Source organism: Balaenoptera musculus, chromosome 1, assembly GCF_009873245.2.
Source record: "Balaenoptera musculus isolate JJ_BM4_2016_0621 chromosome 1, mBalMus1.pri.v3, whole genome shotgun sequence".
Taxonomy (NCBI): Eukaryota; Metazoa; Chordata; class Mammalia; order Artiodactyla; family Balaenopteridae; genus Balaenoptera; species Balaenoptera musculus.
Window position 1 is genome coordinate 116,059,960 of NC_045785.1, and position 12,922 is coordinate 116,072,881.

The 12,922-nt window shown below is 36.3% G+C and overlaps 1 pseudogene; it reads right to left on the minus strand.

Annotated features, from left to right (window-relative positions):
• Nucleotides 1–267: 267 nt before the first annotated feature.
• LOC118904374 overlaps nt 268–12,922 on the minus strand; it is a 30,733-nt pseudogene continuing 18,078 nt past the window's right edge.

Here is a 12,922-nt window from a genome sequence, read left to right on the forward strand (position 1 = left end):
CAGCACCTCAAACAGGCGTTATGCAGCCCACTTTTCTGGCATTAACAAAGTGGAAACAATCAGTCACCCTCTTGCTTATTATTCCCTACCGACTTTCCACTTTGTGAGGAGCATCTGACCATGTGCCTGGTGGTAACCCCCCAAATGAATAGAGGGTATGGGAGAATGATGGTAAAAACAGAATTCAAGTCAGGGAAACTCAATTCTTTAATGCAGGCTTACCACCAAATTGTGCAACTCTCTCTGAGTAGAGGAAGAATGATAGGATCAATTTTTCTTGTGATTACAAAAATACCCACAGTATGATAGGGTATATATCAAGCTACCAAAGATCCTAGGCAAGAGGTTTTTGCCAACAGCACGGTGAAGGGCATCCTTGACCTCTTTGTTCCTTAGAGTATACACCACAGGATTAAGGAGAGGAGTAAAAACAGTGTAAGTCATTGAAATCAGCTGGTCCTGATCCCTCATGATCTCTGACTTGGGCTTGGGGTAGGGAGTGGAGGCACAGCCGTAGTGGAGAATGACCACAGTGAGGTGGGAGGTTCAGATGGTACAAGCCTTCTTCCGGCCCTCAGCAGAGGTGATCTTGAGGATGGTAGAGATGATGAGGACATAGGAGATGAAGACCAAAACCATGGGCACCACAATAATGAGTGAGCTGACAAGGAAATTAATTATGTCACGTATAGTGGTGTCAGCACAGGAGAGTTTCATAACTGGGCGGATGTAACAAAAATAATGGGCCGTCTCTCTGTCACAAAAGGGCAGCCTGAACACAGAGGAAGTCTGAATTGTGGCCACAAGTAGCCCAATGCTGCAGGGCCCCCATACCAGCTGGGCACACGCCCTCTTGTTCATGATGACTGTGTACCTCAAGGGGTTGCAGATGGCCACATAGCGGTCATATCCCATTGCTGTGAGTAGAAAGCACTTGTTGATGGCCAAAGTGATAAAAAAGAACATCTGGGTGGCACAGCCAGCCAAGGAGATGTGTTGGCTCAGGCTTACAAGGCTGGAGAACATCTGAGTACAATGACCAATGTGTACGAGGTCTCTGAAGTGGAAAGGATAGTAAGAAAAAAGTACATGGGTGTGTGAAGGTGGTGATCAATACTGATAATTGTCACAATGATGACATTGCCAGACAAGGTTAAAAGGTATAAGGTAAGAAATACCACAAATAGGATGAGCTGTGTTCATGAAAGCTGGTAAAACCCTAGAAAATAAATTCACCCACCACTGCATGGTTCTCAGTCTTCATTGATAAATTCCATGTCCAAAAGCTGGAGACTTAGGCCAAGCAGTCAGAACACATCAGTGTCCAGTGCTTTGAGCAGGGGAATTCTAGGAGACGGAAATAATAAGGATCTGCTCCAGATGGATGTCTGGTTAATGAGGACTATTGTTCACCTATAAGTAAAAGATAGAAAAACACAATCAAGAGAAGCAAGAAAAAATACAATCCTGCAGGCTGTGGAACAAAAACCACATTCACAGAAAGATAGACAAGATGAAAAGGCAGAGGGCTATGTACCAGATGAAGGAACAAGGCAAAACTGCAGAAAAACAACTAAATGAAGTGGAGATAGGCAAGCTTCCAGAAAAAGAATTCAGAATAATGATAGTGAAGATGATCCAGGACCTCAGAAAAAGAATGGAGGCAAAGATTGAGAAGATGCAAGAAATGTTTAACAAAGAGCTAGAAGAATTAAAGAACAAACAAACAGAGATGAACAATACAATAACTGAAATGAAAAATACACTACAAGGAAGCAATAGCAGAATAGCAGAATAACCAAGGCAGAAGAACAGATAAGTGAGTTGGAAGACCGAATGGTGGAAGAGAATAAAGAAAAAAGAATGAAAAGAAATGAAGACAGCCTAAGAGACCTCTGGGACAACATTAAATGCAACAACATTCTCATTATAGGGGTCCCAGAAGGAGAAGAGAGAGAGAAAGGACCCGAGAAAATATCTGAAGAGATTATAGTCAAAAACTTCCCTAACATGGGAAAGGAAATAGCCACACAAATCCAGGAAATACAGAGTCCCAGGCAGGATAACCCCAAGGAGAAACACACAGAGACACATAGCAATCAAATTGACAAAAATTAAAGACAAACAAAAATTATTGAAAGCAACAAAGGAAAAATGACAAATAACATACAAGGGAACTCCCATAAGGTTAACAGCTGATTTCTCAGTAGAAATTCTACAAGCCAGAAGGGAGTGGCATGACATATTTAAAGTGATGAAAGGGAAGAACCTACAACCAAGATTACTCTACCTAGCAAGGGTCTCATTCAGATTCGATGGGGAAATCAAAAGCTTTACAGACAAACAAAAGCTAAGAGAATTCAGCACCACCAAACCAGCTTTACAACAAATGCTAAAGGAACTTCTCTAAGTGGGAAACACAAGAGAAGAAAAGGACCTAAAAAACAAACCCAAAACGATTAAGAAAATGGTAATGGGAACATACATATCGATAATTACCTTAAACGTGAATGGATTAAATGCTCCAACCAAAAGACACAGGCTCGCTGAAAGGATACAAAAACAAGACCCATATATATGCTGTCTACAAGAGACCCACTTCAGACCTAGGGACATATACAGACTGAAAGTGAGGGGATGGAAAAAGATATTCCATGCAAATGGAAATCAAAAGAAAGCTGGAGTAGCAATACTCATATCAGATAAAATAGACTTTAAAATAAAGAATGTTACAAGAGTCAAGGAAGGACACTACATAATGATCAAGGGATCAATCCAAGCAGAAAATATAACAATTATAAATATATATTCACCCAACATAGGAGCACCTCAATACATAACGCAAATGCTAACAGCTGTAAAAGAGGAAATCGATAGTAACACAATAATAGTGGGGGAGGTTAACACCTAACCTACAGCAATGGACAGATCACCCAAAGAGAAAATTAATAAGGAAACAGAAGCTTTAAATGACACAATAGACCAGATAGATTTAATTGATATTGATAGGACATTCCATCCAAAAACAGCAGATTACACTTTCTTCTCAAGCGCTCATGGAACATTCTTCAGGATAGATCACATCTTGGGTCACAAATCAAGCCTCAGTAAATTTAAGAAAACTGAAATCATATCAAGCATCTTTTCTGACCACAACACTATGAGATTAGAAATCAATTGCAGGGAAAAAAAGTAAAAAACACAAACACATGGAGGCTAAACAGTATGTTACTAAATAACCAAGAGATCGCTGGAGAAATCAAAAAATACCTAGAGACAAATGACAACAAAAAGACGACAATCCAAAACCTATGGGATGCAGCAAAAGCAGTTCTAAGAGGGAAGTTTATAGCAATACAAGCCTACCTCAAGAAAGAAGAAAAAATCTCAAATAAATAATCTAACCTTACACCTAAAGGAACTAGAGAAAGAAGAACAAACAAAACCCAAAGTTAGCAGAGGGAAAGGAATCATAAAGATCAGAGCAGAAATAGAAACAAAGAAAACAATAGCAAAGATCAATAGAACTAAAAGCTGGTTCTTTGAGAAGATAAAGAAAATTGATAAACCATTAGCCAGATTCATCAAGAAAGAGGGAGAGGACTGAAATCAATAAAATTAGAAATGAAAAAGGAGAAGTTACAACAGACAACACAAAAATACAAAGCATCCTAAGAGATTACTACAAGCAACCCTATGCAAATAAAATGGACAGCCTGGAAGAAATGAACAAATTCTTAGAAAGGTATAACCTTCCAAGACTGAACCCGGAAGAAATAGAAAACATGAAGAGACCAATCACAAGTAATGAAAGTGAAACTGTGATTTAAAATCTTCCAACAAACAAAAGTCCAGGACCAGATGGCTTCACAGGTGAATTCTATCAAACATTTAGAGAAGAGCTAACACACATCCTCCTCAAACTCTTCCAAAAAATTGCAGAGGAAGGAACACTCCCAAACTCATTCTATGAGGCCAACATCACCCTGATACCAAGACCAGACAAAGATACTACAAAAAAGAAAATTACAGACCCATATCACTGATGAATATAGATGCAAAAATCCTCAACAAAATAGTAGCAAACAGAATCCAACAACACATTAAAAAGATCATACACCATGATCAAGTGGGATATATCCCAGGGATGCAAGGATTCTTCAATATATGCAAATCAATCAATGTGATACACCATATTAACAAATTGAAGAATAGAAACCATGTGATCATTTCAATGGATGAAGAAAAAGTTTTCAACAAAATTCAACATCAATTTATGATAAAAACTCTCCAGAAAGTGGGCATAGAGGGAACCTACCTCAACATAATAAAGGCTATATATGACAAACCCACAGCAAACATCATTTCAATGGTGAAAAACTGAAAGCATTTCCTCTAAAATCAAGAACAAGACAAGGATGTCCACTCTCACCACTATTATTCAACATAGTTTTGGAAGTCCTAGCCACGGCAATCAGAGAAGGAAAAGAAATAAAAATAATACAAATTGGAAAAGAAGTAAAACTGTCACTGTTTGCAGATAACATGATACTATACATAGAGAATCCTAAAGATGCCACTAGAAAACTACTAGAGCTAACCAATGAATTTGGTAAAGTTGCAGGATACAAAATTAATGCACAGAAATCTCTTACATTCCTATACACTAATGATGAAAAATCTGAAAGAGAAATTAAGGAAACACTCCTGTTTACCATTGTAACAAAAAGAATAAAATACCTAGGATTAAACCTAACTAAGGAGACAAAAGACCTGTATGCAGAAAACTTTAAGACAATGATGAAAGAAATTAAAGATGATACCAACAGATGGAGAGATATACCATGTTCTTGAATTGGAAGAATCAATATTGTGAAAATGACTATACTACCCAAAGCAATCTACAGATTCAATGCAATCTCTATCAAATTTCTAATGGCATTTTTTACAGAGCTAGATCAAAAAATCTTCAAATATGTATGGAGACACAAAAGACCCCGAATAGCCAAAGCAGTCTTGAGGGAAAAAATGGAGCTGGGGAAATCATACTCCCTGACTTCAGACAATACTACAAAGCTACAGTAATCAAGACAGTATGGTACTGTCACAAAAACAGAAATATAGATCAATGAAACAGGATAGAAAGCCCAGATATAAATTCACGCACCTGTGGTCACCTAATCTATGACAAAGGAGGCAAGAATATACAATGGAGAAAAGACAGCCTCTTCAATAAGTGGTGCTGGGAAAACTGGACAGCTACATGTAAAAGAATGAAATAGAACACTCCCTAACACCATACACAAAATTAAACTCAAAATGGATTAGAGACCTAAATGTAAGATGAGACACTATAAAACTCTTAGAGGAAAACATAGGAAGAACACTCTTTGACATAAATCTCAGCAAGATCTTTTTTGATCCACCTCCTAGAGTAATGGAAATAAAAACAAAAATAAACATATGGGACCTAATGAAACTTAAAAGTTTTTGCCAAGCAAAGGAAACTACAAACAAGATGAAAAGACAACCCTCAGAATGGGAGAAAATATTTGCAAATGAATCAACGGACAAAGGATTAATCTCCAAAATATATAAACAGCTTATGCAGCTCAATATTAAAAAAAAGAAACAACCCAATCAAAAAATGGGCAGAAGACCTAAATAGACATTTCTCCAAAGAAGACATACAGATGGCCAAGAAGCACATGAAAAGCTGCTCAACATCACTAATTATTAGAGAAATGCAAATCAAAACCACAATGGGGTATCAAGTATCAACTCACACCAGTTTGAATGGGCATCATCAGAAAATCTACAAACAACAAATGCTGGAGAGGGTGTGGAGAAAAGCGAATCCTCTTGCACTGTTGGTGGGAATGTAAATTGATACAGCTATTATGGAGAATAGTATGGAGGTTCCTTAAAAAACTAAAAATAGAACTACCATATAACCCAGCAATCCCACTACTGGGCATATACCCAGAAAAAAACATAATTCAAAAAGACACATGCACCCCAATGTTCATTGCAGCACTATTTACCATAGCCAGGTCATGGAAGCAACCTAAATGCCCATTGACAGACGAATGGATAAAGATGTGGTACCTATATACAATGGAATATTACTCAGCTACAGAAAGGAATGAAATTGGGTCATTTGTAGAGACGTGGATGGATCTAGAGACTGTCATACAGAGTGAAGTAAGTCAGAAAGAGAAAAACAAATATCGTATATTAACGCATATATGTGGAACCTAGAAAAATGGTACAGATGAACTGGTTTGTAGGGCAGAAATTGAGAGATGGATGTACAGAACAAACGTATGGACACCAAATGGTGGAAAGTGGTGTTGTGGGGTGGTGGTGTGATGAATTGGTAGATTGGGATTGACATGTATACACTAATACGTATAAAATGGATAACTAATAAGAACCTGCTGTATAAAATAATAAAATTCAAAAATTTAAAAAAAAAAAGAAAAACACAATCAGGAAACAATTTCATGTATGGGGATTTATACAAAAGAATGAATAGGGATGGGATAAGATAGAAGGAAGGAAGGCTATGTCAAGTGTGGAAAAAGTTTTCTGGTGTTTTAGGACATTGGTGTTGGGGAAAACTGAGGCTAAAGAAATAGGAAATCCATAGTTAAATTTGGAAATAATTTTCTCATGGATTACAGTTTCAGATTTTTTACCTAAAACAAATTTTCCAACTATGCCCACAACTCTTCTACTTTTCTTTAAGGCACAGTTTTATCATCTTCTCAGACATCTTCCCTGCTAAATTGCCAAACAAGACAATGCTCTCTGATCCAACAAGACATAAGTTTTTGCTTTCTCTCTGTTCCACTTGTTTGCACCATTCATGAACGCTTTTCACAAATCATTGAATAGCTTCCAATTTGACTGCCCCTGTCTCCCACACACATACACATTATTTTTTAACAAGCCACATTCCTCTATTTTTTTTTCAGTACTTACCTCAAGTCTCCTCTTGCCCAGAAAATCTCAGGACTAAATACAACCGATCAATCCAAGCTCTCTGTAGTGTAGTTCAATTGCTTAGTGCCACACCATAACTGTTCTCATGGACGGTGTGTATTTCTGTGTGTTTTCTACCTTGTGCTTAGATTTGGATTTTCACAGGTAGTTTGACTCACTACTAGACTCTGAACACTCTTCTCTGATTCCTTCAGAATTATAAACAGGTATCTTTGGGGAAACCAGTTTGCACATCTCTCTCTATTCCCTACTGGGGAGTTACTGAAGATCAGAAAGTTCTCATTAATAAAAAAAGTTTAATAATAATAACAACAACAACAATAATAGCCCTTTATGGCACTTTTTAGTTTATAAAGAGTTTTTATCTATATTATGTAACAGCATAACTATCCCATATGTTAGGTAAGAATTATCTCCATTTTGCAGATGGGGAACCTAAAGACACCTAGGATTAGGTGATCTGTCCAAAATTATTAAGTCCTTGATCCACTTTGTAAATTTTAAAGCCAGTGTAATTTGTTCTGCACCACAACTGCCTGAGAAGCATTATGACTACAAAGCTGATGAGGAAGAATAAACATTTTTTGTTTTGCTTTGCTTTTATTAAAAAGAATTAATGCATTTTCCTCATTCTGGGAATGAGATTATATTAGGAAAAACTTGGAAAAACTAAAAAACATTGTGAAAACTGGAAAAATTTGGACCTGTCTAAATAAGTATATGAAATATTAGCATATTAGTGACAATGCATGTCCATTTTCCTTGGCTTGATATTTCTACTTCCAAGTATTTATTTTAAGGAAATAATCAGAGATATGTATCAGGATATATATATAAGAAATTTTTATGATATTATTTATAATAATGAATACCAAAAATAATGTAAATGGATACAGGAATGATTAAATAAATTATATCCATCTGCTGGCAACTATGCAGCCATTATATGTCTAAAAGGGCTGATATAGATAAATACATTAGATAGATAATACATAGATAGATAAATAGATCATAATTTGGTAAAAATAAAGAAAAGGAAAAAAGGAATTAACAAAGAAAGGAAACACATTCAATGGCACACATGCCTTTGAAAAAGCCTGGAAGTAAATATACCAAAATGCTAAAAATATTTTTTTCTGGGTAATGAATTATCTTAAATTGATTTTCTTTTTATGCTTTCTATATATTCAAGATTTTCTTCTTAATTATTCTCTTCTAAACACAAAAACAAAACTGTTAAATTCTTTTCCAAAATGGAACTTTCTAATGAGGCTGCAGAGGATTGAGGAGAAAAGGTGAAAGTAATGGGTTAATTTACCTTGGAGAAGAAAAAGTTGACAATATAATGTGCAACTAACTTAAAGTCTCTGAACAGGCATTTTATAGAAATTTGAGTACCCAAGGGCCAGATTCAGAGGAAATTATCTTCAGTTTTTAAAGAAAGATGTTAGTTGGTAAAAAGAAAAACTTTCTGAAGAGTGGCTGGAAATAGAAGGTGGCTAGTGAGGCCTCACCTTGGGTGCAGGATTTAAGGGAGAACCCAAAAAAACCAAAAAAACAAAAACAAAAATCTCAGTAATCAAGATGAATTAGATTTAATGCAGTATTAAAAAAAAATGAATGCAACAATCCAAGATGAACAAAATATTAAAATTTTAAATAAAGACAGAACCATTTCTAACTATTACTATATTGGGATGCAAGTAGCTGAATGAGGGCAGATGTTGCAAAGCAGAAAAATATAAAATATTTTCAAAATATAGAGAAAATGTAGAGCAAAATATGTGTTCCTTTTCCTCTGAGATGTGGTGATTGACTAATCTTTAACCGCTTCTGTTTAACTGAGATTCATGATGTATTACTGAACAAGACAAAATTCAAAGCTTATGTAACTGGAAAAATCAATCCTACCTATATGAAGGGGAATGAAAAAAAAAAAAAGCTAGGCTATAGAAGAGAAAAGATTGAATGGAGCTTACACATTCCTGCAATTCCATCTCCCCCCGCCCCCCCCCCCGTCACTCCCTCAGGAAAACGGAGACTCCTTAAGATGGCAAAGAACTGATAAGTGGTAACGCTAGGATGGTAAGAGCATGATAACTGACACAAAATGGCAGCCTCCTTGTGTGGAATTCACGTCAGTGAAAAAAAGCAACACTTTACACCACTTTCTGTTTCCTTGGATTCTGGATCTTTAGCCAAAAATATCTCTCCATGCTAAAAAAAGTAAAAGTGTTTCCTTCTAGAGGCATCATTTTCTGCTTAGACCTGACAACCAGTCCTAGGCAAGGGGTTAATCTTATTCGTTTCATTATCCAAGCCTTTGCTTCCAATTGGAAGCAAGGTGGAAAAAATTCATGTTTGTGGTAGCTTTACGTCCTTTAAATGTAACTGAATCATAGGTCCTTAGATTTAGGAGGTAATTTTAAAAGCACAGCACTCCTCAAAAATAGCCCCTAAACTCTGCTTCAGTGCTTCCAATGATTGGAATTTCATTATCTTACAAGTTAGCATTCCCTTGTTTTTTTTTAAAAGAAACTAAGTTTACTTAAAAAAATAAAACTAGGGCTTCCCTGGTGGCGCAGTGGTTGAGAGTCTGCCTGCCAGTGCAGGGGACACGGGTTCGAGCCCTGGTCTGGGAGGATCCCACATGCCGCGGAGCAACTAGGCCCGTGAGCCACAACTACTGAGCCTGCGCGTCTGGAGCCTGTGCTCCGCAACAAGAGAGGCCCGCGCACTGCGATGAAGAGTGGCCCCCGCTTTCCACAACCTGAGAAAGCCCACGCACAGAAACGAAGACCCAACACAGCCAAAAATAATAAAATAATAAATAAATAATAAATAAATTTAAAAAATAAAACTAGGCTTTTCATATTATAAAAATGCTTCAGGGGGGAAAAAAAGCCATCTGGATAGAAGGGTATAACCGGAAAAGTTAGTTTTCTCTTTCTGTACTTTGCATTCTCTGGTCCAGAGGTAAACATGATTTATGTTTGTTTGTTTGTTTTAATTTGTTTATTTCTGTCTAGAAAATTTCTTTGTACAATTATGTATATTTCTGTATCATTTCAACTTTACACAAATGGAATTAGACTGCACATACCAATTTACAACTAGCTTTTTTCTGTTAATATTATATCTTGAATACTTTCCATAATGGTACTGTAAATCTGTCTCACTCTTTTCATTTCTAATGGTGCATACTATCTCATTACATAGATCCATATATGATCATCAATTCTATTTTTGAGTGGCCCTAATTTTTAGAAAATGTTACTTCCTATTGACTCAATTTCTCTCTCCCTGCAACTTGCCATATCCCCACATTATCCCACCTTCTATTTCCTTTTCAACCTGATAATAATTAAAATATTTCGAGATCATTATAATGTCTCAGCTAAATTTCATGTCCTTGAATCCATTACCACAGCAAGATGAGCATGAAAAAATGTAATATTAATGAACAAGAGAATCAATATAACCAAAAAGTACTGCAAACCATAGAGGGAAAACAGTAATGTCTTGGAAAATACCATAGCATTCCATTTTCATTTAGTTCTGCCAACAGCCACTCGCTGTGCCTGACCTTAGCAATAAGAAGGAGGAGCCACTTTCCAGATAGTGATCTTTAAAAGACATTGAAGGCTGACTCTATTCAGAGGAAGCAGGTGAAAACACCATGTATTCAAGAGGCATTTAAAAGGAAAGCTAAAACCCACAAATTAAGAAAAACTCAGCTCTTCTAGTATCAAAGAGAACCTCAAATTATTGCTATATTCCTTAGGCTGGGGGCATTTGTTCCTTTGGCTTGGGAAGTGGCCCAGGAAAAAAAATGCAGTCTGTTAAACTCCAAATTTCAGGAGCTTTGGATATTTATTTTCCCCAAGAGGAGCAAATCCCTGTACCCCAAGTCTCCTGGGACCATCTGTTTCAAAATCCCTCCAGGGTACTTAGAAGGTAAGGATGAGAGAACCCTAGAGCTTATCTCAAGGACTTTGTTAGGAACTTGGGTAGTAGATGAGAGAGATGCTTTCATTTGCTTACTCACTTTGGGGGATTTTGGAGGTTTCACAAACTAATACTGCATTGAGTTTTAGCCAACCATAAATATACTGGATAAGTTTACAAAGAGAAGACCCTAAATTTTGTTTTTTCAGGATTAGAGAGCAGCCAACTTCCTGAAAGTTATTCAAATAAGATCAGAGCAAGCAGAGTGTTTATAGGAGCCAGGGCTTCTCTTGTCCAGTTTCAGCCTACAGCCTATTTCCTTATGTCTCACTGACATACATCTCAGCCTAATTCTCCCATTTAGAGAGGTCCATCTCCTGTGTTTGGAAAGGACAGAAGATACTTTCAGACCCATCCCTTGTGCTCCCTTTGGTTCATTCTCAGCTTATTCTGGAGAGAGTATGAAACAGCAGTACCTTTCCACTCCAGTAAGTTGAGTTTCTGGCTCAGCATGACCTCTCCATCAAGATGGTCTCTGTACCCTTGGGAGATGTTTGAGAAACCATTTTAGCTCTACCATGTAAAAGGGAATGGCCATAAAGATATTGAACTTTGACTAATAATTTTCTTTCTAAAATTATTCTATTTTCCCTCTGATTAAAAAAAGTAATATATGTTCATTATAGAAAAAACAGGAAAGGAAAAATAAGACACCAATCACTTCTGATCTCCAACTTAGAAATATCAACACTATAAACATTTTGATGACTGGTTTTCTGATCATTTTTCTATGCATTCATATCTGTTTACACACACACACTTATGTTTATGGCAAAAATGGGATGGTTTTTATTTTTGTAACACTTTCTCCTTTTTAGCAACATGAGGGTATGTTAAACAAACTTCTTTATATCCAGTCTGTTTTTTCTCTTAGCAATGTATTGTGAACCTTTCCCATATCAATAAAAAAATTTTCTACATTATTCTTCTTAAATAGCTATCTTGCCTTCTATCATAGAAGTGCTCCATATTATAGTATGGTTTCAAGATTCACATGATCGTTGTGCTTTACATGTGGTTGGTAAATCTTTAAAGTTTTTTTAGACTAGATCAGAGTTTCTCAACAGCAGCACTGTTGACATTTTGGGCCTAACAATTCTTTGTCGTGTGTGTGGAAGGTGAGAGGGGAGTGAGGAGGGAGATTGTTGCATGTGTTACAAGATGTTTAGCAGCACCCCTGACCTCTAACTACTAGGTGCTAGTAGCATCATTTCCTCTCCCCCCACTACATTAGAGAAAACCAAAAATGTCCCTAAATATTGCCAAATATCCTCCAGGGGCAAAATCATCCTCATTTGAGCATCTTTGGTCTAGAGCATTCTGCTGTTCTCCCCACCCCCACCCACCCATCTTTGTTTTTTCATTTCATTGATATGTTTAAAAACCAGGTCAAAGTTTCATCTTCTGGATATCTACTTACTCATTGTACCATTAAATTTGTTCTTCTATATCCTGTGTTTCCTGCAGATTGGAAGTCAGTTCCAAAGGCTTAATTAGATGCAAGTTAAATTTATTAAACTATATTAAATATATATATATGCTATAAACTATATTATACTATATTAAGCCATATATATAACTATGTTAAACTACACAATATATATATATATTAAACTTTTGCATTACATCAAGTAGGATTATCAGGTTTAACACATACATATACAAGACACCTATCTAAATTTGAATACTAAATAACTAACAAATAACATTTTAAGGATAAGGATATCCCAAATATTGTATGGGTCATACTTATATTAAAAATTATTGTTTATCTGAAAATCAAATTTTACTAGGCATCCCATATTTTATCTGTCAACCCTCATCAGGAGGCACATATTGTTTGATTATACTACTCTCAGCAATGCTAAATTGATCAGTGTTTCAGGGAGAAACAGCCTAATGCTCT